The 26995-nt window shown below is 34.9% G+C and overlaps 1 long non-coding RNA gene across 1 annotated transcript; it reads right to left on the bottom strand.

Moving 5' to 3' along the window:
* Nucleotides 1-283: 283 nt before the first annotated feature.
* LOC129489400 (uncharacterized) lies at nt 284-26991 on the bottom strand. The gene is made up of 5 exons (XR_008659967.1): nt 26904-26991; nt 21234-21355; nt 6617-6832; nt 970-1011; nt 284-581 (listed from the first exon to the last, which is right to left on the bottom strand). It is a non-coding gene; the product is annotated as an uncharacterized lncRNA (long non-coding RNA).
* Between the last annotated feature and the right edge of the window lie 4 nt (nt 26992-26995).

Raw genomic sequence — 26995 nt, 5'->3', positions numbered from 1 at the left:
GAGAGATATTTAAGGGGACAGAAGTTTTCCTAGCACCTCTCAAAACATCCTGTGAACTCATAATTCATACATTCAAATCTGATTCTATCTACTCATATTCTGATCTATGAAAATGTCCTAGGATAGAATTTCAGTTGTGAAATGCAGACTCTGGTGCTCTCCGTTCTAGAACAATACCATTTAGATAATTTATTTCTTTGTGAAATATCATTATATTCCAGCACTGCACTCTGGTGAAACTAGGCTTTTAAAATGCTAATTGTTCATTTCAAAATGATCCCTGGGTTCCAGTTCGCCTGAGAGTGTATTTCCTAGGAGGAGTAACAAATTCTGTGCATGAGTTTTGCCGAGTCAGTGCAGCGTACATAATGCTCAGTAATTTAACCCTCAATTTTCCAATATCTTCTGAAAAGGCAGAAAGAGCCATTTTCTGCTTCGCAATTATATGTACTGCCTGTAAGGGACAGCTCCTGGAACTCGCACTCCTCTCTGACCTCTGCCATCTTCCTGCTCACCTCTTATTTCTCCCCCACAGAAAGGGTGTCATCTTTCCATTTGGAATATTTCTCTGTCAGTTTTTCCTTTAAGAAAGCATTAAAAAAGGATGACTAACAGGAACACCAAACATTTTAAGGCAATAAAACTTGCTCTGTATGATACTATAATGGTGGATACACGTCATTACACACTTGCCAAGAGAATGTACAGCACGGAGAGTGAACTCCAATGTTCACTCCTTAGTTAATCATAATGCATCAATATTGATTCTTCTATTGTAACAAATATACTACACAAATTCAAGATGTTAAAAATAAGGGAAGTTGAGGTAGTGGCTGAGAAGGTTTTTTGTTTGTTTTGTTTTTTTCTGAAGCATCATTTCTCAGTTTAATTCCTTATTGAATATCAGTAAGTTTTAGAGGTCAAACAAAATAAAATATCTAACTTATTCATTGCAATAATTCACATTACCTTTTTGGAAAGATACAGAATATATCAGGATATGTCCAGTCTCTTACTGTAAGGCAAGAGGAAAATTTTTATCCTTGAAACTTTATTTATTTGTATTAATTTTCTCTTTTGTAAAGAACTCCATTCCTTTAGACATTGCAGTGAGAAATAATTTGTGGAATCTAACACATGGTAAAATTTCATTTTATTTAATAATGGCACAATATACCAGCTAGGAGCCTTTCTCTAGCGACGGACAATTTGTTTAAAGAACAGCTTATCTTTAAACATCCTGTTTATATCCTCTCTATTCTTAATGTCTCTACAAAACAGAGAAATCAATACAGCCTGTCATAATACTGCATTTGTTGTGATAATTAAATGAGATATGTTGAGCACAGTTTCAGGCACAGCATAGAGATAAATGTAAAATATTTAATATAATTATTATATTATCATAATGTCACATAGCATTTGGTTATTCATGCTCCAAAGATACAAAGATACTCTTTTCTATGACAATGTGCTAATTAAAGACATACATCTGTGTTCTGCCAACCCTAAGCAGTAAATAACAACAGTCATCATTTCCAAAGAAATACATATGAAATGTTAGTGATAACTAAACGGTGTACTCATAAACTGGTCACAGTACATCATTTTATCCAGCATTTCCACAGTTGTGAATTAGCATAATGTAATTGGCTAGTGATACATCCTGGGAAATCCACCAACCTATTAGAGACTTGCTGTGTAATCATTTAATTATTTCTTTTAACAAATATATACAGTACTTCCTCTATGCCGATCACCATTCTAAAAGCTGGAATGCAGCAGCAGCAAGATGTAAACAATTCTACTCTCATGAAATTTATAATCCAGAAAGAAAGGGAGACAATAAAAATTAATTATTTAATTACAATTGTGATGAGCCATTAGAGTACAGAATTTGAATAGGGTAGATAATAAGGGGTGCTAACCTCTCTGAGAGGGTAATGTGGTTAGGCAAAACTTAGCCCCATAAATTATACTTTACAATTCATTACTTCATTAAATCATGTTAAAATAATAATTTTCAAATTTGGCCCTTACTACCTTTATGATTTTTGGCTAAGTTACTTAAATACCTCTGGCCTCAATTCTCTTGTTTATAAAACACAGATAATAATATTTATTTAAGTGTACACTGTGATGACTAGGAAAGAAAGTGTGCAATTTACTGGCCAATACTAACAATTGAGTATCTATTTACATGTTAAAAACATAGCTGTTGTCTACTCCTAGTATCATTTAGATGTAAAAATATTGGATGTTATTGTAATCAATCTAAACTTTATAAATGTTTTATTTCTAGGTAATTGTAGTTTATATTTTCTCAGGCTGAATAGGAGTGTGACATTTGTGTGTATGCATGTGTGTGTGCATGCACATTTTGGGGTGACTTCTGCTTCACTTATTGTAGAAGGAGATTCCAAAATTATTGAATCTTATACAACTTTGACCATTGTAAATGAATTATTAAATAGCAATGAAGTGAAACTGGGCTAAACTATTGAACATGAAGACCTGGTTGATTCTGAGACAAACACACTCCCTGAGACACTGGTCAAGTGTCACCTATGTACAAATATGGAGCATTGGCATCCTAATGTGGGGAGGTGATGCATGATTCCAAAGCAGCCGTGAGTATATCCAAAGGCAGCAAGGCTCTCTCTTAATGTAAAGAAGGCCAGGTGTGGTGGCTCACACCTATAATCCCAGCATTTTGGGAGGCCAAGACAGGTGGATTATGAGGTCAGGAGATCGAGACCATCCTGGCTAACGTGGTGAAACCCCGTCTCTACTAAAAATACAGATTAGCCGGGCGTGGTGACACGTGCCTGTAATCCCAGGCACTCTGGAGGCTAAGGCAGGAAAATCACTTGAACCCAGGAGGTGGAGGTTGCAGTGAGCCGAGATCGCGCCACTGCACTCCAGCCTGGGCGACAGAGAGAGACTCCATCTCAAAAAAAAAAAAATCCATGAAAGGTATACATTTATCCCTTTTCCAACAATTCTCTCTCTGTGGATTTAAGAGAGCCCCCAAAGTTTTGTTGTTGTTATTTTAATAATGACATCCCTTTAGGATTTTCAATGTATAGAAAAAATGGGGGAAAATATTTTCTCCAGGGTCAGTTATAGGTCTGTAAGTACACTCACAACTTTTACAGAAATGAGAGAAAATTTCTCTGGCTGTAGGGTTTAAACAGTTGTCATGTCTTTAATTATGAGATTTAGAAAATATTTGAAAAAAATTGAAAATGACTTTTCTAGAAAAGGCCTATATAAAATAGAATTGTTAAATGCAAGCTCTATCATGGTTGCTGCAGGCAGAGGGAGATTATGCTGAAGCAAGGATGTGGGTTAGCGTTGATTTCACCTGGAGAGCCATCAGCCGCCTTTGCTTTGCCCCATTTGCAATCCCTGCATCACAGCCTTCGCTTTACTGGCAAACATTTTCAGACAGATTTTGAAAGCAAGCTGAGTGAAAGTGGATTACAATTCAGTCTGTCCCCAATTTTCTGATTCACGGAAATTTAACACAGAAATGTGTCAAAGTGATGTTAGAGCAGAAAATGTCAACTAATAATGAAAATAGTTTTTAAAAGTGATCATTGAACACGTTGAGAGGAAAGGTCTGATTAAGAATCGCACAAAACATAAATCTAGTTTCTTTGGAAGAGATATGCGGGGGACAGAAATTGGAAATTACTCACTTAATGGAAAATAAAAATAAAAATGTAGCAATTTTTATTTTAGTTTGATCCTTGAGAGCTTCATTGACATGGGCACTCGTTGGCTTCCTGCAGAGTGAGATCATTTAAATCCTTCTTCCCAACATCTTTTGCCAGCTAACCATTTCAAAATTACAGCTAAATTAAAAGCACTGTCTGTTATTTGCTGTATACTGGAACTCAGATCTCCCCTTGGAGAGCTCTAAGCTCATTCAATGAGGCATAGCACTTAATTTCATTTGCAGAGTTTCTGCTACTCAACTTTCCACAAATTAAATGAGATCATTCTTTGCTTCCCTTGTAGGCTAATGGGACTTATATTGTTTGTCCACATTTAATGTCCTAATGTCTCAGTTTCATAGTTTAATGTTTAATAACAAATCAGTGATGGAATTGAATATACTGTAAAATAGAAATCCTTAAGTTTATTACCTTCCTGTGGCTCTATGGAACCTTAGACTTCTTCTAGCTCAGAGAGTTGCAAACAGATACCTACAGGGGCCAGGAAGGCTATTAATATGTGAACTGAACTTGAAATAAGAGAATAGAGCAGGTTGGGTTCTAAGATGACTTGAAGAAAAAGTTTGCTATTTTAAGGAATGAAAATAAGCATCAAGAAAAAATATGTACAGCACACATTCAATTCTACGGATACAATTTGTCCTAAAGCTCACAAGTTTTGTAATTTGGTCTTACCTACCTTTCCTATGCTATACCTTAGGGAATAACCAAGGAGCAAGAGTGATTTAATTAATTACCAAATTCATTTATGATCCCCAGTATAGCGTTTGAACAATTACACCAACACGGCCTCTGTACTTGGGATGAATTGCACACATTTATCATTGTGACCTGATACAAGAAAATGATGTGAACGTTAAAGGAAAATAAAGACTGACATTGGATTAAGGTAAAGAGACAAACAGCAGGAATCAGTGTACATAGTATATTAAATAAGCAAAATAAGTAATTGAAAGTTAATCATTCATAAGGGTTGTTAGGATAGCCACTGTAGTTTAGATGATTCAACTAATTAAAGTAGAAGTGTCCACTATAAAATGAGAACTGACAAGCCAGTAGGAGTATAAGACAGACTGAAAATTATAGTCTTTGTTTTTTTCTATCTTGGTTTTAAGCCTAAGACTAAATGGCAGGCATTTTTAAGCAACCAAACTACAAACTAAACTGGCAGTCAGAAAGTATATTTATATACTGTATGTGGCTTTGGTAATTAATTGGAGTATGATGCTTTATGAATTCAGAATTTGGAAAAGAATGATACAGCACTTCCATAAATTATTATAAACTGAAAATTATTTGGAGACATAGAAAAACACAAATTTTCTGTTTCTCGTGAAGGAGAAAAGGCAAACCCAAGCATGGTAGCTCATGTGAGCAAGATTAGAAAAAAGAGCAATGATCCTGGGAACACAATATGTTTATGCCTACAGGATGATTTTATGATGTTAGTTCTTCTGGTGTGAAATTATGCCAATTCCTGGTATTCAGTAAAAAAGGAAAAAACATGCTAATAAAATAAGCTATTTCATATATCGTTGTTTTCATGTTCTGGGTTTCACTAAGAGCTAAGAAACTTCTTAGAATATTAATACTTTTTGAATACAGATTCACAATTATCTTTGTTTCTTTAGAAATAATTTACCCTTTTGGCCAGCGTAATGCACTAAAAAATAGGTAACTAAACTAAAAAATATGTAAAACACTTTGAATGGGTGACATTTAGCTAAGGTTTTCAAATTTGTCATTTTTAACTTTAGGATATGTTCTGAACAATATGTTTCAGTTGTCTTATAAAAATCGTTTTATTGAATGAAAAAGCAGGCGGGAAAATCTCTTTCATATCTGGCATTGTAAAAAGAAAATTTCTGGGCACAGATTCATTGTTTATGAATAACCAGATCTATTTAAAATCGGGAACTCTTTTTTATGTGAAACTGAAGAAAGTAAATGAGATGCTATTCCTTTATAAAGCTAGGTGAAGCGCATCAGATTAACAGGTGTAATTTATGGATCAGATTAACAGGTGTAATTTAGATGATTCAACTAATTAAGGAAAACGTGTTTTATATGAAAGGAATATTTTGCATGAAAGAAACAGGTAAGATTGAAGGACTTAGGCAGGGCTAAAAGCATAAATCATAGTGTCAATATATCCTTTGGAACAGGAGTCCCCAAACCCTGGTCCGCAGACTGGTACCAGTCCATGGCTTGTTAGGAACTGGCCACACAGCAGGAGAGCCGCAGGAAACCCAGCAAAGCTTCATCGTTATTTACAGCCACTGCCCATCACTCACATTACCGCCTGAGCTCCGCCTCCTGTCAGATCAGCTGGGCATTAGATTCTAATAGGAGTGTGAGCCCTATTGTGAACTGCACATGTGAGGGATCTAGGTTGTATGCTCCTTATGAGACTGTAACTAACACCTGATCACCTGAGGTGGAGCAGTTTCATACCAAAACCATCCTCCCACCCCCACCCGACTCGTGGAAAAATTGTCTTCCACAAAACTGGTCCCTGGTGTCAAAAAGGTGGGAACTGCTGTTTTGGAAGATGGTTCAGATGGAAAAAAGAGGCTACACGTTCATCTGTCCCAGAAGTAAACTGCCAGAGAGCTGACCTAATATTCAGAGATTTTAAAATCTTCTCAAAGCACTTGATATCATGAATAATGGGGAGGACAGTGATTGTAATAGATTTAGTACCTACATTTTAATATTTGAATATAAACTGAAAACTAACTTAAACAGAGTGATGACTGTGACCTCAAAGATTGCAAAACTGGGAAAAAATATGATGTTTAGAGAAATTTTGATACTAGATGCTCTGTTAGAACTTAGCAACATTTACTGGTTACTTTTGTTTCCGGTAATACTTGCCTGCCAAAGATGATTTTCTAGGGTAACTCTCTTTTGTTCATCTAATGAGTCAGTTGTTTAATAGGCCAAGCTCTCTTTCTTGCTCTTTAGCTGGACAAAATTACTTGATAAGGTAGCACATTGAAAACTGTATTATCCAGTCTCACATACTCCTAAAGGACTTTTCATGCATCCTCTTCTGCACTTCTCCCTTGGTGAAGTGAGTTTCACTACTGAGAAAGTAACAAAATGCTAAATCATGAAATTAGTTATCCATGGATTTAAACCTTCTACAGAATACTCGCATTTTCAAATATTATGTTTAAGTCAAATGGCTTCTTAATTGTTAGCATAAGTACAGAAAATAAGGAAACACATTTATTTTAGGGGGGAGTGGGGACTTTCTTGTTCTGGGACACCATACTTCATTATAAAATTTCCAGAAGAAATGAAATACATGAATTGGCATAAGTAATTAAAAATATTTCTAAATTCTGCACAATAGATTTTGTATTTTTTTATTTTAAATTTATTATAAATGTATGCATAAATTTACAGTGGATTGTGAACTCTTTGAAGTCAGGTTTTGCATTTTATTTCTCACAGTAGACCCATTCCTAGCACAGTGCCTGGTAGCTAGACTGTATTGATAAATATTTTCTAAATAAAATAATAAATACGCTTTGTAGAAAAAATGAATTTTGGATCAATACTTGTATGATTTTCTAAATCACGAATTTCTAGGTTTTATTATCTTAATTCGATACTAAGTTATAAAGACATGATGTACACAGTAATTTACTGGCTTTTCTAGGGCATTCCCTAAAACTAAGTTTCTGTACAGTTCAAGTGACAGAAACATCATACTTGGTAGAGAAACATCACCTTAATTTTTGTATAACCCCTGAGGAAACCGCAGACTAAAAAACAGATATTCTTGACCTCTTCAATGACCCCAATAATAATTTGAAATACTATGGTCATAATTCAATCACATACCTTCTTGAGTGATATCTGATTATAATAATGGTACTTGCTTTATGTTCTAAGATAAGATTTGGTTTTCTTCTTGGTTTAATAGTACACATTTCTGTCTAGGAATATGATACGAAAAATAAAAATGTTAAAAAGCAAACAAGTATTAATTAAGTGCCTACGCTAGGTGCACTGGGACTACAAAAGAACTTCTACTCTAGTCCTTTAGGATTTTGTAATATGACGGGAAAACCAAGAGAGGGGGCTGTGTGTGTGTACGCACGTGCGCGTGCGTGTGTGTGTGTACGTGTGTGTGTTGTTAATGAAAATACTAGGATATACATGAAGTGATAAACAAAAGACTCATAAAAAAGAAGTCAGATATAGCAAGTATAGCTTCTTAATCTACATCACTTTTCTGCTTTTAAATTCTAGTAGATACAACTCATCCCATGATACTGGGGTGGAATCTAAGACTTGTTCTTTGATTTTCAAAAGACATTAATAGTCTTCAACATAGTTTAGGCAGGAAAAATTGTTTGCAGGCAATAGAAATCTACTCAGCCAAATATAAAAGGATTTATTATTTTAAAAATGTATATTTTAAAGGAAAACAGAACAACTAAATGTCAGTAAGCCTGGAAAACAACAGAGCTCTAGGGAGTTCAGCTGCTGGGGTTCATGGATTTTTACTCTAATAATCTGCTATTACCTCAGCTAGCAACTTATTAAGTTTCTGCATATCTTAGTTCAAATTCTCAAAAGGGAATCTGATTAATTCAGATTAGTTTATGGATTAGTTCCTCTGGGGTTGGATAGCTTCTCTTGGCTCAATCAGCCATGTCAGGGGAATGACATTGCTAATGAAGGATAAACAACAGGAGACAAGATATTTCTGTAGTAGAGATATTTATGATGCTGGTCCGTATTTATTTATTTATTTATTTTTTTTTTTTTGAGACGGAGTCTCGCTCTGTCACCCAGGCTGGAGTGCAGTGGCGCAATCTTGGCTCACTGCAAGCTCCGCCTCCCGGGTTCACGCCATTCTCCTGCCTCAGCCTCTCCGAGTAGCTGGGACTACAGGCGCCCGCCACCACAGCCGGCTAATTTTTTTGTATTTTTAGTAGAGACGGGGTTTCACCATGGTCTTGATCTCCTGACCTCGTGATCCGCCCGCCTCGGCCTCCCAAAGTGCTGGGATTACAAGCGTGAGCCACCGCGCCCGGCCTTCTGGTCCGTATTTATTTACATGTAAATGTATAATATAAAACAGACTACATGGATATTAATAAAATGTAATTACCTTATCCTAAGACAGTATATTTATAGCACATTGTTGTTCTTACTTCTGTGTATTCAGCATCAATGAATGGCATACAAGCCAAAAAATTGCTTAAGTCAAAACCCTGGTGATAAAGTTTGAATGTCTGTCCCCTCCAAATTTCATGTTGAAATGTGATACCCACTGCTGGAGGTAGGGCCTGGTGGGACGTGTTTGGGTCATGGGAGTGGATCCCTCATGAATGGCTTGGTGCTAACCTTCAGTAATTAGTGAGTTCTCACTCTATCACTTCACGCAAGTGCTGGTTGTTTAAAAGAGCCTGGCACCATCTCCCCTTTCCTTTGTTCCTTCTCTTGCCATGTGATATGCTGACTCCTCCTTTGCCATGACTGTCAGCTTCCTGAGGCCTTACCAGAAGCTGAGAAGATGCTGGTGCCATGTTTGTACAGCCTGCAGAACTGTGAACCAAATAAACCTCTTTTCTTTATAAATTACCCAGCCTTAGGTATTCCTTTATAGCAACACAGTTAGAGTAACACACCAGGTATCCTTCTTGACTGGTTCCCTAAATTTTCCTACACATCCCATCAGTCACCAAATCCCTGTTTCTCTATGCCCTAAATGACATTATATTGAAATCACCTTTCCATAAGTGATACTTTTCTGCCATATTATATAATCCATGAAGTAATTGATTTATGTTTGGCTTTTTCATCTCTGGTATCTAGCATAATGCTTAGCACCATTAGCCCTGACTGACTGCAGGTTTGTGAGACCTGAACACAGAGAATTTTGCTAAACTGTATCCCCGAAACTGTGAGATAATAAATGTGTGTTATTTTAAGCTTCTAAGTTTGTGGTAATAATTGCTAGGCAACAATAGATAATTAACACAGTCAACTTTTTTCTTTCTGCATAAGATTTTTAAAAATAATGACAAAGTCTCATTTTAAATTCTGAATCTATGGTTTTATTTTCTACAATGTAGTATTGCCTGCACGTAGAACACAAAACTGGTGGAATGAGTCAACAAGATGAGGACAGTTGTGGGGAAATCCTTAAAATTTTTCTTTCGATTCTTCTTTTTTTTGCTCTCCACCATTGTCTAGGACTGATGTTGTAGGTTATAACCCTAAACTGTTTCAGTTAAAAAAACTTTGTTGTTTTAGTCAGGAATCACTACTCAATCACTGTTTAGCTTCTACATCACACTTCTGCACTTTTTAATCTTTTCTATAAGATGCCCTGAAAGTGTCAGGTGCCCTGTTTTTGTTTCAAATCCAGATCTACCTACCATAGGTACTTCCTTATTCCAGGAACAGAAGCAGCATTATATTCCCACTAATAAAATAGTAGATAGTATGGTTCCAAATCTGCAAAGTTTTGTATTGATATAACGGAGATGATTCAAAATTATAGTTTCCTCTTGACGTTTCAGGGACCATGATATCCTGAAATATCTAAGAGATGCTGAAATCTGGAAGAAACCCACTCTAACCAACTGGAGTAATGGGGTGTGTGGGAAAATGAACTTTACCACCCATATACTCCGAACAAATTACAAAACCACATAAGGCATGATGAAATAAAACTGGAGAAGTAGCAGTCTAATGTGTGAAAGCTTTCCTGATTGTTCATTCATCATTATCATATCAGAGCAGGAGCTTCTGAAACCATGCATTGGCCTCTCCTCATCAGGAGACAATAATCTTACAGGTGGCTGAGTTCTTCCTCTTTCTCTGCTCCTGGAGTTACCTAAGTCCACATATGCATCATGTCTCCACACTCTTCTGGAATTTTTGCCTCTGGGATTGCCAGGAACCCCTCAGACAGCCTTAAAATAAGGCTGAGGCTTTGAGGCATCATCATGAGAGGCCTTGAGCTTTGTGATAATCTGTCTCAGAACACCCAGGAGAGCATTTAGCTGTTAAAGGCAAGACATTCAAGTAATTGAAAATTGATCAAAATGGAGTAATTCTCTACTCAGAGTAAGCCTAGACTGCATAAGACAAGGAAGCAGAGGATATGTACTTTAAATTAGGAACCCTAGTCTAGCAAGAGATATTGTGTTGACACTAAGATTTCAATTTGTGTATGTGTAAGCAACTCTGCTTTTATATGTGGGATCATCTTTGTTTTAAAGGAAAAGGATTTGTTTCCTTAAAAAGAAGTTTGAGTGCTATAGTTCATAAAACACATTATACACATTTATTGAATCTTCAAATGTGTTAAGATATCTTAGGGTATCAAGAATTATTATTTGGAAGGAGACCTGCAAACGAACAAAAACAATAAATACTTGATTGTAAACACAATGATTTTATTGTAAAAGGTAAAAAACTTGTAGTTAAATAATTTGCCAGAGTGTATATTTCTTTTTTTTATTATTATTATACTTTAGGTTTTAGGGTACATGTGCACAATGTGCAGGTTTGTTACATATGTATCCATGTGCCGTGTTGGTTTGCTGCACCCATTAACTCGTCATTTAGCATTAGGTATATCTCCTAATGCTGTCCCTCCCTGCTACCCCCAACCCACAAAAGTCCCCGGAGTGTGATGTTCCCCTTCCTGTGTCCATGAGTTCTCATTGTTCCGTTCCCACCTATGAGTGAGAACATGCGGAGTTTGGTTTTTTGTCCTTGCGATGGTTTACTGAGAATGATGTTTTCCAATTTCATCCATGTCCCTATAAAGGACATGAACTCATCATTTTTTATGGCTGCATAGTATTCCATGGTGTATATGTGCCACATTTTCTTAATCCAGTCTATCGTTGTTGGACATTTGGGTTGGTTCCAAGTCTTTGCTATTGTGAATAGTGCCGCAACAAACATACGTGTGCATGTGTCTTTATAGCAGCATGATTTATAGTCCTTTGGGTATATACCCAGTAATGGGATGGCTGGGTCAAATGGTATTTCTAGTTCTAGATCCCTGAGGAATCGCCACGCTGACTTCCACAATGGTTGAACTAGAGTGTATTTCTAACTAGAAGGACAGAATGACTCCATGAACTTATCTATATATGCAACTAAAAATTCCACAAATTATCTATTTTAAAGCCAATAATAATTATACTAAATAGTATCAAGCTTATAAAGAAATTCAACTTTGTCTTCATGATAGAACATAAGCAGGAAATAAATAATTGCCTAAGGCTAGAGGTATTTAAAAAAGTATTTGATAATTTTAATGTTTTTCTATTTTTTTCAAAATATGTCAAGTTTGTTTTAGAGATTTAAAAAGGCAACTTTGGGTAAAGTCTTAAAAAGAGGTAAAATATATAATGAAACAGAAATGTAATGTTTAATTTAAAAAATAATTTTATGATTTTTTTGCATAATGATAAATGCAGTTACTACACACAGAATTATTAATTTGTGTCATGCATTTTTTTCTGACTAATTTTTCATTTGTGTACCAAAATCAATAGCTAAACATTTATATAAATATGATAAAACACAAAAGAGAAAATTTATTTTTAGAAGATTAAATTTGTATAACATTTTAGTAATAGATACATTGAAATTTTTCATTAGACTGTCTATAATTCAAAAGGGTTCTAGTTATGTATTTGCCGAATCATGAAATGCAAAATAGGATCTCAGGCAAATTTTCAAAAATCATTTTTGTATGTAGAGTGACTTACCAATAATATAGCATTTCAAGGTACTAGATATCTTCCTCAAAATCACCATGGAATAAAACAAAGAATTGAAAGATACTAAATGATAATACTATCTGGGAATTAAATGTATAAATTTGCAAGCCTTGGCATAATAGTGCACAGCAAGATACATGAAGGCTGTAAGGGCATATTATGTCTTATAAAAAGAAAATGAGCTTTAAGTTTATCAAAGTGAGAAATATAAATATCAAAACAGATTTTGCAAAGTAAAAATTAAATTGCATATGTGAAAACGTGTAGATTTTAATGTTGTTTGAAACTGAATATAGAAGACAATTGTTTTGCCCAGCCTGAATTCATACATATGAATCTTATGCATATAACCAAGCATTTAACCATGGCGGATAGACCAGATTGTGGCTAAATAAAACACTTATACAGGGCTTTGGAGATTACATTGCTGACTTTTTTTCTTGCCATATCTCATAAAGTAAACCAATAGAGGTGATTTCTACCACTCTCCATCAGAATCTAAATATCAACACCTAAAAATGACACTTTCTAAGATTATAGAACTGTCATCTGTTGGAATGATAACACCTTGAATTTGAAATAAACTGCAACAAATCATACATCCAATAAAGACTTCCGTAGCCACACAGAATGAGTTATAAGTGACTCCAAAACCAGAGTAAATTCAGTATATATACCTATTAGAATGCATACTAGAAGCAGAAATATCTATACAGGAAACACTTAACTAAATTCTGTGGTTTTATTTTTATTAATTAAATTTTAGTAGTTTTATTTTTAATATTAACATCATTTTATTATTTTTGGATTATGATACAAACAATATGTATTCATTTTGTTAGAAATATTTTCACTGTAAGTGAACAGTAGAATAATTACCTCATCAAAGAAAATTAAGTAGAAACACCATAGTGTTAGAAGTGGAAATATTAATAGGAAGCATACTTTTTTTAAAAAAACTAGGTGTTTATTTTGAAATTTTGTACACTGAAATGACCTAGGAACTCAGTGACCCCAACAAACATAAACCTAATATGTAACCTCAGCTCTTACATTATGATTTCTAATATGAACCATTCTCAGAAGAACTCAAGGTGCTGTGAGCAATGGAAATGTCGTGATTGGGTAAATGAAGATGCAAGGTAGGTCTGGGTAGGAAATTGTAAAGTGGCCAAAAGAAAGTATGCTTTAAACAATTGATAGCATTATGTCAAGGGGACATAGGTATCCTATTAAAGAGACTACTGTTGGCCAATATTTTGAAAATATGGACATTACCCAACATAATAAAACTGCAACTGTTTAAAACATATTGAAGATATTAACATCAATGAGTTCATAAAGAAAATGTAAATATATTTGAATAAAACAAGTTTCTGTGGAGTCTTATTTACTTATGTTGACTTTATCGAGTCATTTATTGTATTTTATCTTACCTTTCATTCTAAAAAAAAAAAAAAACCATGGATCCCTGAATTGGCCCAACCATGCTTCAGCAGGAGAAGCATGTACTTTTTCTGGAGGAAAGTTTCCCAAACATTAGGGCCAGAGAACTACTACAATTAAAATGAAATGACATACAAACACAGAATACTGAATACGTAAGAAGGCAATATGTGCAAGAGTAAGCAAAAATAAGCAACAGCCATTTATATACTAAGAATGTTTGAAGAAATAATAGATGTAATTGCAAAGTTGAGAACACACAAAGCCACCAAGCTTAACAGATACATTTTTCTAAAATAAAGTGTCTAGAAATAATTTTAGTGGTGGAAAGTTCAATATGCATAGTAAAATCCCAGGAATAAATTAAATGAAATTTAAGTTTAAAAATGTATAAGCCCTGGTATGATAGATGACAAATGAAATAAGAAAAAACAACAACAACAACAACAAAACATAAAAAGCAATAGGGGAGAAAAAAATAGGAAAAGCAAAACAATAATAGATGAAATGTAAAGTAATTGATGCAAGACCCAATAATTGCACTAAATGCAAATAACAAAAATATGAGTTAAAGATGAAGGTTGCCAAATTGATTTTTTTTAAATCAGCTGTTTATAGTTGTGGTAAACATAATGATGGCCAGCCAAAGGTGTTAATATTTTAGTCCCCAAACCTGTCACTGTGTTAACTTACGTGACACAAGAAACAGGTGGTTAAGGATATTGAATTGAGGAGATTATCTTGGAATATCCAAGTGCACCCAGTGTAAACACAGGACTGTAATAAAACAGACTCAGGAAGGTCAGAGTCAGAGAAAGAGATACGACAATTAAAACGAAGTAACAATGAGAGAGAGAGATTAATTTGAGGTTGCTACTGCTGGTTTTGGGTATGGAGAAAGGGGCACAGCCAAGGAATACAACCATCTCCTTAACTCTGTAAATGATATCATGTGGAATCTCCATTTCTTGTTTATTTGTTTTATAACTTACAGTATGTAACTGCCTCTCCTCTGTTTGTCATATTAAGATAATGGGCTAACCATCCTAATCCAAATATAAACTAGAATGGAGTTGTGATAGGGCATTTTAAATCTCTCTCAACTGCCTCCTCAACTCTGAAAGACTGAGAGATCAAGTACTGCCTTCAAGAGTTTCTGTCCCAGATCTCTAAACTCTAGTTCCATGCAATTTCAAAATCCAGTAAATGTCCAAAGAGGAAAGCCGACTGTGAGCTTAAGAACTCCATTTCCTATGGGAGATCTTTGCTTCCTAAGTACCAGGAAACTAGATTTCACTCTGAGATTTAGACACTATTGACCTAAATCTCAAACTTCTCACCTACTCCCAGAACCCAGCAAATTCCCATGGAGAAGAGTGGCCATGTGTGAGGCCCCTCAACTTTCCAGTTTTTAACCCCAGCCACACATTACTGTTAAAATTTTGCTGGCTGCCTTTTGCTCTGTTATAGGAGCATGGGTTAATCTACATCCTCAGCCAGAATTGACAGACAAAAAACAACAACCAAGAAACAACTTGTGATTGTCAGCTCACCTGGGGAAGGCTCTCCTCTCCCTGGAATGGTTGCCTATCCAGTCTTTATACTTTTTACATATATTTGTGATTTTTTAAAAATCAAATATCTGGTCTCATTGTTACAGAAATTGGCCTTCTGTGAGTTAGTATATCCTGCCCAAAAGCAGAAGTCCCTGGGCTGTCCAGATATTGCTTCTAGTAACAACAGAGTTTTATTTTAAATCTTCAGTGTGTCTTTTTGCTTTCACAGCATAAGAGTACTGATAAAAAAAATAAATAATACCAGGTCTATACCTGAGCTACAGCCTGCAAGAACTTAAAGCAGAAATAGCTATACAGGAAGATTTAGGAAAGCATCTGAATAGGAACTGAAAAAATAGGAAAATTAGGCAAGTATGATGCTTAAGAAAGGAAGAGAATGAGACTATGAGGTTACTGTTATGTTGATTTGACTAGGTCCTTGGACCCAGGTTTTGGTCAAACACCAGTCTAGAAGTTGCTGTAAGGGTATGTTTTATGTATGTTTAACATTTAAATCAGTAGACTTTGAGTGAAGCAGATGATTCTCCATAATTTGAGTGAGCCTCGTCCGCTCAGTTCAAGACTTCTGGACCTCCTTCCTCTCTCTTTTCCCCTTTTCTAGATGAATGGCTGGATAGACAGATATGTAGATATCCTATTGCTTCTGTATTTCTGGAAAACTCTAATACAGAAATAATATAGATAGAAACAGAACATTCTTGAATCCTGTTGTAAAACAATCAAGTGAAATAAAAACACAAAATGGTAATATAACATAGATGTCACTGTGGTCCTTGGTAAGAGCAGTTTTGGTGGAATGTTGGGAAAAACAGCCTGAGTAGAGACGGTTGAAGGAAAAAATAATGAAGGTAAAGTGGAGATTTTGACTATAACATAATAAATAAACACTATAAATAATGTCTTCCCTCTTTGGTATTTGAATAAGTACCAAAACAATACATGTTTATTTTCTTCAGTAAACTTTTGCTTGGGAAGAGTAGGCCACATCTCTAATGCCACATAGCTCCTAATACATTGATTTGAAGAGTCTAGGTGCTATTTAGTATTTGTAAATAAAACATTGTATGATTTTTACCCCAAAATGAATAGTATTAGTAATTGGTAAGAAGAAAGGTTTTTTAAGGTTTGGATAAGGGTGGCACAAGGGGAACCTGTACAACACACATAAAAGTTTGTTTGAGAACAGTATAGAAACTATTACCTGCTGTGTTCAGCTGAATAATAGTCCCTAGAGATATCCGTGTTCTAATTCCCAGAATCTGTGAATGTTACATTACATGGGACTTTGCTGATACAGTTAAGAATCTTGAGATGGGGAGATATTCCTGGATTATCTCAGAAGCCCTACAGGCAAGCACAAATGTCTTATAAGAGGGAGACAGAAGGAGACTTTACCAGAGAGGACAAGGCAGAGAGAGGATGGAGCAGAGAGCAATTTGAAAATGTTGTACTTCTGGCCTTGAAGGAAGGTGTCCTGAGCCAAGGAATACAAGGAATGCTGTTTTAGAAGCTGGGAAAGGTGAGGAAACAGATTCTTCCCAACAGCCTCTAGAAAGGGAATGGCCCTCCTAACCCCTTGCTCTTGGCTCCCTAAGACTCCTTTGTACATCTGGCCTCCAAACTGTAAAATAATAAATTTCTTTTGTTTTAAGCCACTATGTTTGTTCCAGCAGCAATGCTAAAACACCCACCTTCCTGGTATAGAGGATTCACTCCCTGAAGACTTAGAACAAGATTTGATTGGTTATGTGGGGTGGAAGGGGTTTGAGTACCAGTACTCTAGACTGTTCATAGTTTAAAATGCCTGGGTTTTATGCTGTGAGTCATGGCAAGAATTAGTAGTTTTTGCATGGAAAGTTAACTGGCCAAAGAGTGTTCTAGGACATATTTTCCTGGTAGCAGAAAGAGAAAGAAAATGAACATTGAAGTCTTGATAAGCAGCAGGATGAATCTATGTTTGGCTCGATAAGGATTTAGATACTAGTAGAAGTAACATAAAAGGGGAAAGTAATTGCTGAAAGGAATTCTCCACAGTTGGAATTATCGTGATGACAACTTCTACTCTTGAATTAAATAACTGAGAATAAAGATTAAAAAAATTTTTTTAAGCTACAGTTGTTGGGAAGACCAGATGAACCATGAATTCATTTGACATTCCACATGTAAAGGTCCAGTAGAAACAGATATCTGAAGTAAGCCTAATAAATTAGGCTACACATGGATCTGTCTGCATGATTGAAGCCCAGACAACAGATAAGCTGTCTTAGACACCAAAGGCACAAACAGAGGTTTAAAAGTTGATGCAGAAGGTGAGAGGAATAACTAAAAATGAAGAACAGCTTGGGGAATATATCTTATAGTAGAGAGATTTTCTGCTGTATGATTTCTACTTTAGTCTGACAGCCTAGATTACATCAGATTTCTTATGGTAAGAAATTGTATATGTTTTATTTTTACGATTCCCTCCCTTTAGGTCACAAATGCTTTCAGACTTCCTAGTTTTAAGAACTCCACATCTGCTGGTATGAAGTATTTCCTTCTTCAGGCAGGGTCTTTAATAGACTATTATTTACTGTGTTGCTAATAAATTTTAGCCTGACTCAGTCAAAATTGTGAGCTGAAGTGTTGGTCTTTGGTAATCTTAGTCTTATCATTTATGCCTTGGGAGCCCAAAGCTTATGCATTTTGCTTAGATCCCTGTATGCAAACTTTTAGTCAGAAATTACTGTTAATGTTGTGTTGCTTCTCCCAGTATCTTTGCATTTTGTTTGGAACAAGTCACCTGTTGATCTTAATTTTAGAATTCAGGCAGACTACAGGAAAAAATCCAGTTTCTTCATTTCTTCTTTCTATTGTCCCCTTTTCTTTTTCTTTATTTGTTTTCCATTTTTCTCTTTTGCTTTCTACTTAATGGGATAAAAAAAGTGGCATTTCCAACTTCCTCCATCAAGACTCCATAATTGGTCAAGTCAGGCAACTGTAGTAAAGTTGAGTTCAGATCTGGAGTCAACAGAAGACAGAGTGACGCTGCATTGACTATCATTCCATTTACTAAAATACAAGTTTTATTTTAATTGTGAAACTGCCAGTCCAGTAAGGTGCAAAATGAATCACCATGAAGTTGAATGCATTTTTTTGTATTCTTCTGCTTGAGCAAAAATAGAACAACAGATGGCCATAAATTTAGGGAAGCTTAATGAATTGGCAAGTTATGACATAAAGTAAGTTGGAATGGAGTAACTTAAATGCCTATTAACAAAGGAGGAAAAATCTTCAAAAATGTTATTTTTTTGGAAAATAGAACACATTATAATTTAGATTATCTGTTTTCTTTTGTCATTTTTTCATTGATATGTTTAGTTTAAGATCAGTTTCAGGTAAGCATACTGCCCCTCAGCTCTACAATTCTACCTTGAAGAGGCACAACCCTACGTCCTCTGAAGCCAGAACCTTGGAAAGTTCAAAGTTTATAATAAACTTACCACAGACAAGGAGAGCCTCTAGGCAGAAAATATGTTCCCCAGAAAATAGGATTGAGTCATATAAATTCCTACTGAAGTTTGCTCTATATGCTAGAACAATTACAAAGTGTAGGAATTTTATAAGTAAATATGAGGTACATAGAGAAGGTGAGAGAGCATTTTGGATGAATTTGAGAGATTTGTGGGTAGCAGGAGCTTAATCCCTCTTACCATATTTTTAAAATTATATTTTCTCACATTAAGAATGTATTTATTGATGGGATTCATCCAATACATACATAGACTGGAAGAATGCCTAGTAGTTATTCTACAAAATATTTTTGGCAAATCGTTGTACCTTCCTCCACAACCAACAGCAGGTTTTTCAAAGTGAGAATATACAGTATGAATATTAATAAAAAATTATCAAAAACTGTTGGGGAATACTGATCTATTCATGAAACTATGCCAACTAGATGTTAACCCTTCCAGTGCAAAGAATTCACAGGTGAATCAGTAGAGAACGTTCTGCTCTTTACTTCAGGACTATATGTTAATGCATTTATGTTAAGCATAGACACTTTGCATTACTTAGAAATTAGTGTGAGTGATTCAAATGCCTGAAAATTTACAAATCATTCTTCAAAATTATTTTTAAAATAAAAGCAATTAGGCTGCATCACAAAACAGCTCATGTGGTTCTAAGAGCAGCACAAAAATGTAAGGACTATGAGCTTCGATAAGACAAGAATTACAAATTGTTTATAAAATACTACAAAATGACATACAAACACAGAATACTGAATACGTAAGAAGGCAATATGTGCAAGAGTAAGCAAAAATAAGCAACAGCCATTTATATACTAAGAATGTTTGAAGAAATAATAGATGTAATTGCAAAGTTGAGAACACACAAAGCCACAAAGCTGGTTAGCCTGAATTTGTGAGAGTCAATTCAGTGACATAGCAAGGCTGGAATTCAAGTTATGGAAGGGTAAAGAGAAAATGCAAGCAAATAATTATGGACAATCAGCTACATTGCTCTTTCAATAATCTTATCTTTTTTCTAAGAGAATGAGACATAAAAAGAGGGAAGATTATTAGTAAAATAAGATGTCACTCCATTTTAGATATGCCTAAGATGCCGAGAACACCCTCCTTGGTTGCAACTTGGGGAGGGAATTTTTTCCTCTTCATGTACAACTTTCATTTTTTTCTTGAGGCCTGTGTTTACACATATGCCAACTCTATTAGGTGCACTAATTGTGAGTTTTGTTAACTATCTTCTACATCACTTCAGAATGTAGCCACATATTTTATAAAATTTATAAAATTTACATCAGGACTATATGTTAATGCATTTATTTATAAATTTATAAAATACTGTGGTTACATTTTATAAATACTGTGGTTACATTCTTTTTATAAATACTGTTGTTTTATATTTTATAAATACTGTGCTTACATTCTGAAGTGAAACTGAAGATATCTCAGCTCCAAAAAATGTTCCTGTCAGAATCTTAGACACGTACTTGACTACTCTCTAGAATTTTTAATAAACAAACATCAAAGTGTCATGTATACTCTCAATATTCTTCCCCTTACTAAGGTATGGAGCCATTTATAATTTGACTTTAAATGCCCAAACCCCAAAACTTGGTACAACACAATAGGATATTTATCAGATAATGACTTTCTAATTAAGTATATTGGTTAGAAAAAAAAAATTAAAACTTCTAATGAACCTACAAAAATAAAGAGTGGTTAAGTATAGCCTGAGAGTTTCCAAAAATCTTTTAACTTCTAAAATTAGAAGAAAGTAGAATCCTTGCTTTGCTCAACCTACAGCATCAGTTGGATTCAACTGTATGTATTTTTTAAGCCTTGTAACGACTTTTTCAATACACACGGGAATGAAAAGAGATTTTTAAAAATATTTTTCTCTTTGATGTCTGGTTTAAAAGACAACAAGGAAATATCAATAAAGTTTAAAAAACTAGGAATTGCTCAAAACTCTAAGGATGTTGGAATACCTAGAAAATATACTAAATAGATTTATTGTATTTAGGCAAAGCTATTTTTAAGAAAAAATTTTAATTTATGTTATTCATTAAAAGATTCAAATAAAAACATGACCTTACAAACAAGCCATCTAAAATATATGTTTTTGACCTTTCACATTCACAGATCTGTCTAAAATTAATACAGTATAATTTAAGAGTTCCTCACCAAACTGTCTTCATGGCTTTGCACTCAGGACCAATAGAATTGTGTTCTTTTCTTGTCTGTCATGTGTTAATTTGTGTTCTAATTGGAAGTCAGTAATTTTCTCTGAAACTCAATGTTCTCATCTGAAAAATGGGAAGATAATATGTTTCCTTGAAAAAATTGTTGTGAGAATCTCTCTTAGCCTGCCCAGCTGCCATAAGAAAATACCGTAAACTGGGTGTCTTAAATAACAGAAATTTATTCCTCACAATTCTGAAGGCTTAAGTCTGAGATCAAAGTGACAGCTTGGATCAGTTTTTAATAAGGTCTCTCTTCCTGGCTTTCAGTGGCTGCCTTCTTGCTGTGTCCTCACATGGCCTTTCCTCTGTGTGCATGCACTTCCGGTGTCTCTTCCCGTTCTTACAAAGACACTACTAGTCCTGTTGAATTAGGGCCCAATTTTGATGACCTCATTTATTCTCAGTTATCTCCTTAAAGGCACTCTTTCCAAGTACAGTCATATAGAGGGGTAGGGCTTCAACCTATGGATTCTAGGGCACACAATTTGGTCCATAACAGTTACTGAATCAGAATCTCTGATAATGGAACTTGGAAATCTACATTTTCAAAAACATCCTGAGAAATTCTTAGGTGCACTGAAGTTTGAAATCAAAACTTTACAATTTATAAATGGGTTTTGGGGGCATATGATTTGTATTTTAATGGGCAAAGAAAGTGACGACTATCTTTCTTTCCCCTGTCCTTTATGGAGTAGCTCCAGTTACCAACAGGAAGAAATATGGTATCATAGAAAAAGTTCAAGATTTTCAGCCGGGTGTGGTTGCTCACGCCTGTAATCCCAGCACTTTGGGGGACCGAGGTGGGTGGATCACTTGAGATCAGGAGTTCGAGACCAGCCTAGCCAACATGGTGAAGCCCAATCTCTACTAAAAATACAAAATTAGCTGGGCCTGGTGGCGGGCACCTGTAAACCCAGCTTCAGGGGAGGCTGAGGCATAACAATTGCTTGAACCCGGAAGGCAGAGGTTTTAGTGAGCTGAGGTCGCGCCACTGAACTCTAGCCTGAGTGACAGAATGAGACTCTGTAAAAAAAAAAAAAAAAAAAAAAAAAAAAAAAAGCTCAAGAGTTTGAAGATGTAGGGAGTTCTGTCAGAGAAAAATTGCACTTGACTAGTTGAACAGGTAAGAAAGGATTTATTTAAGACTATCACTTTAGGGAAGAGAGATTGAAAGCATCTCTGCTGAAACAAAAGTTGGTAGAGTTTTATAGTGGGGTGAACTGGTGGAAAAGTACTGGAGGACATTAGTGGGGAGGTGGTCAGTGTGACTAGGCCATCTGTGTTTACTAATTGACACTTACTGAAGTTGGGCTCTTACCTTCCCATAGAGACTGGGAGACAGGAATGCTATCTTTCTCGATTTTTAAAAAAAATATTTTAATATGACTACATAATAGTTGTATGTTATTTATGGGATACATGTGATGTTTTGACACAAGCCTGCAGTGTGTAATTACTGCATCAGGGTAGGTCCTTGAGAAAACTTTCCTGGGTTGTAAAACTGGCAAGAAGCTGGCAGAAGATTCAGGGAGTCAAATACAACTGAAAGTTTTCTAAAGTAGATATTCTAAGGGAGTCGGGGTCAATAGTAAGAAGTCTGTAAAGTATAGTCAAGCTGCAGAAAATATTAAGGCATTCTTAGCCACTTTGAATACTATCTCTGTCACTAACCCTGTGAACTTGAACAGATCGTTTTCCTTTTATGACCTGGACAATGTGAGATTTTGATTCAGGGCTTCTATTAAAATCACTAATGCTAAAATTCTGTTTCAAAGGCTGTTACTCAGCCACTAGTCACCATGATTGCCTTACTGATTTTTAAAATATCAAAAATAATTTTGAAATTCTTTGTAAATGGCCTCTGGTCCTCCTTGTGACTCCCAAACCTTCCCAAGATATAGTCAATGCTTCCGGGATGCTGCTTTAATACTAGGATTATGTCCATCTGATACTAGTTGTTAAATATTCAGAATATCACTCTGGGATATTGCAATCTACTTCACAGTTAGTTAGAAAGCAATTCTAGTAAAAACACGGCATTAGCAATAAAGACTTCAATAGGACTTCAATATATTTTATTTTCCTAAGAATCTGTACTTGCCATTGCAATTGCTGTATACTCCCAAACAATCTGGTATCAAATGTTTATTTTCCAAATTTTTTTTAAAAAAACTTTTCCCTTATGTTCAGTTAAAGTCAATTGATTTTGGCCCCATGTAAAATATGCAGGAGATCACAAATGAATCAAAATATTAACTGTCTTTTAACATTTCTCAGTCTATTACAGGAATAGAAATAAGCAATTTATCTTTAAAGTGCTGAGAGAATGCATGACTAATTCTGGTTGTTGATGGTGGACAGGTTAGAACTATGATGACTGGAAGAATTAAAAGCATTTATATTAAGGTACATTTGTGGATGGTTTGCTTGAATAGAAAAAGAAAATTTAAGAGACCCATTAGAATTTTATTCAAATATTTAAAGATTGTTTTTTCATGTGGAAGAAGGATTAGACTTGTTTTGTATGGCCCCAAGGCTTAGAACAGGCTCAATGGGAAAATTACAGAGATATTTTGGGTTTAATGCAAGAAATGTAATTTTTCAAATGAGAGCTTATTCAAAACCCTTGCTCTGGACTTCCACAACTGCTCTGCCAAGCACTTTCAACAATGAATTATAGTCAGAAATTAATTCACTGGAATCTCACACCAAAATATAAGGTCCTGGGGAATAAAAGACTACATGGGATTTAATTCAATAACTAGTGACTTTTTTCCAGCTGATCTTGGATCTCATGTGTGTCAAGTGGATGAATTAATAAATAAAAGTGAGTCTCTTACAATAATGTGCCAACCCAGTCTGGAGGGCCCATTCACACATGTATTGTAGGAGAAGTCTAAGCATCTAATAATTGTTGAGACTAGATGATTTAGCACAGCCCAACAGAAATAAGTGTTGTTAAGACACAATTCCCTAAAAGGTCCTGGTTGACATTCAGTGCATTAGAATCTGAGCTTCAGCAACCAGGTAGGTTTACCCAGATCAGATATGTATAACAACACCTAGAGAAAGTCTTTAATTCAAGTCCTAATAAAGATACCAAAGCCTAGCTGAGAATGAATAAACAAATATTCAAGAATGACTACTTGCTATGGATTTATTATGTAGTCAAATATAAATACTATAGTTAGGCTCCTGTATAAACTTGCTGTCTGTGTCTTCATGGGAATGGGCAAAATATCTCACCCCCATCAAATTGAATAGTTGGTGCACTTCTTTATTCTTCAGAGTGGGCCTAGTGCAACTTCTCAAGCCTATTCAGGTGGCAACTAAAAATTAGAGTTGGCACATGAGATGAAAATTATTTTCAAGCTCTTGTCTAAAGAAATACTTTATTGCTGATATAGTGTCTACTACCTTTTCTTTCAAATCTTGCTATCTTCATCTGTCTCCCACTGTTACAAGCTTCTAGGATGGGATGATAATGTACTGAAATCAGGTTATTTGTCATTATTTCCAAATACTTTGAATATCTGCTAAAGGGATTCCTCAAAATTCACTTTAAAATCAATTATTATTTTTACTAAGTGGTTTATTATTTTAATGCACACACAGATTTCTGGTTTTCTGCTTAGGAACTATAGCAATGTTTCTTAAAAATGTCACTCTCTTATTTGTCCATGCTGTTTTCATTTTGTTAAACGAGTCATTTTGTTAAATGAGTCTTTGGAGATTGAGAGGGATACATTAAATTTTTCTTGTGGGAAAAACATTTGGGCTCAAAAGTGAAAACGGATCCCTCACTGGTCAGAAGCATTGACTGAAAGGCATGCCTGGTTTCATGCCATTAATCTTCACTCTCCTGGGCCTCCAAACCCCAAATGTGCCAACAGTAGTCCCATTGCAACATTATGTGGGTATTATGGTTCTACACATCCTTTTCTGTTGGGGATCTTGCTTTTTTTAAAACAGAAGTAGCAAAATGATGCTGATTCTTACTTGGTTTCTCATAATTACCGATAATATTTTGTTTAAAATAATGAGAATCAGCCCTGCCACAACTTGGTCTTGAATGCTCTCATCTTTATATCCAACCAGTCACCTTACATGTCCAATATTCCAGCTGAGTATCACTTCCAGATGTGTTCAGCATAGTTATTCAATAGGAGTACTTAATAAAGACAAAATGTCACCCAAACTGTATTTTCTCTCTGTGTTATGTGGAATTTGCCTGACTTTGGTCAGGATGTATTTTGTCTATCAAGTTCTCTGTGTCTACTGTTTTTCTCACTCTGTCATGGAAGGAAATTAAGTTGATTTGACAGGATTTATTTTTCACAATGCCAAGGAGATTTTACCCAGTAACCCATGATTTTCTAGGTGCTTGAAAATTGATTGTTTGATGATATGTTTCAGTAAGTTTTCAACTAAATAGTGATGATGACAGGTCTGTAATTTCTAAAGTTATCTTTTTTTAAAATCTTCCCAGAGTAGAAACAAGAAACACGCTAAGATAAGTACTGCATTTAGTCTTTTTAATACAGCAGAATGCCTAAGTCCTTTTTAAGTTCATAGATGTTGAGCTAATTGTTCTTTATTGACTTTGGCAAACTCTTGAAAAAATAATGAAGTCACCAGAAATCGCAGTTCAAAATGTGACCAGTTTATAACATTAGGCTTGCAATCGAAACTTTATATCACACCCTGTATCTTCTCCAAATACCATATCATAACTGCCCTATATTTTAAGCTTTCAAACAAGATTTCTGAAACCTACATTTTGAATACTGGCTAAGCACTGCAGTTATTTATATAATTTATGGTCATTTTTATGTATGAAAATTCATTGATTAAAGATATAAGGTTTAATTTGTTATATTAAAATGCATTTTTGCTATTGAATTCCTTTACACAAAAAAATCAATGTTGTCTTTAGTAGTGTATCACTGAACCCCTTACATATAAAAACCCCAGATTGGAATAAACAGCTATTAGATAACCAAATAAGGATCAAGAGGTTAATTAGACTCTGCAATAATAGTCTGTGAAGAGAAAGACTTCACTCATTTGAAATAGTATATAGTTTACTATATGTGAAATAAAATTATCTCAGAAATTGTGGTCTCCTATAGTTTGTAGAAGATGATAACTGATATCTCTAAGCACTTTTTGGGTGCAAATAACTATACTTAAATACTGCTAATAAAAGCTAACATCCACTGATCGCTTGCTTCGTACCAAGTACTATCCCAAGTTCTTTATGAACATGATTTCATTTATTTTGATCATCTCACAACAGTATAGTTAGAACATACTATTATCATCTCAATTTTCAAGTGAGGAAACTAATGTTTAGATATATTAAATAATACATCTAATGTCATATACTAGTGTTTGAATAGGAATTTGAAGCCAATTACTTTGAATCTGGACTCCATGTTCATCATCATTATCCAAAAATGTCAAGTGTCCCAAACCTTCACAAATGACTTTGAATTAAATATTAGGTTTATTTGTATATGTATGGAACTTGAGGCACAGTGATAATTAAAGTGTATCTCAGCCCTATAGTGACCTCTTGGTCACTATGGGTCTTTGAGTTAAAACATACCTTTAAGAATATGTAGGAAAAAAATGATAATAGCTAACTCAGAAGCATTCATTAATTCAACTGCAGCAGATTAACCTGTTCCAAAATACTGA

The sequence above is a fragment of the Symphalangus syndactylus genome, chromosome 9 (genome assembly GCF_028878055.3).
Source record: "Symphalangus syndactylus isolate Jambi chromosome 9, NHGRI_mSymSyn1-v2.1_pri, whole genome shotgun sequence".
Taxonomy (NCBI): domain Eukaryota; kingdom Metazoa; phylum Chordata; class Mammalia; order Primates; family Hylobatidae; genus Symphalangus; species Symphalangus syndactylus.
Note: the sequence above shows the minus strand (reverse complement) of the source record. Positions and strands in the feature narration are given on the sequence as shown.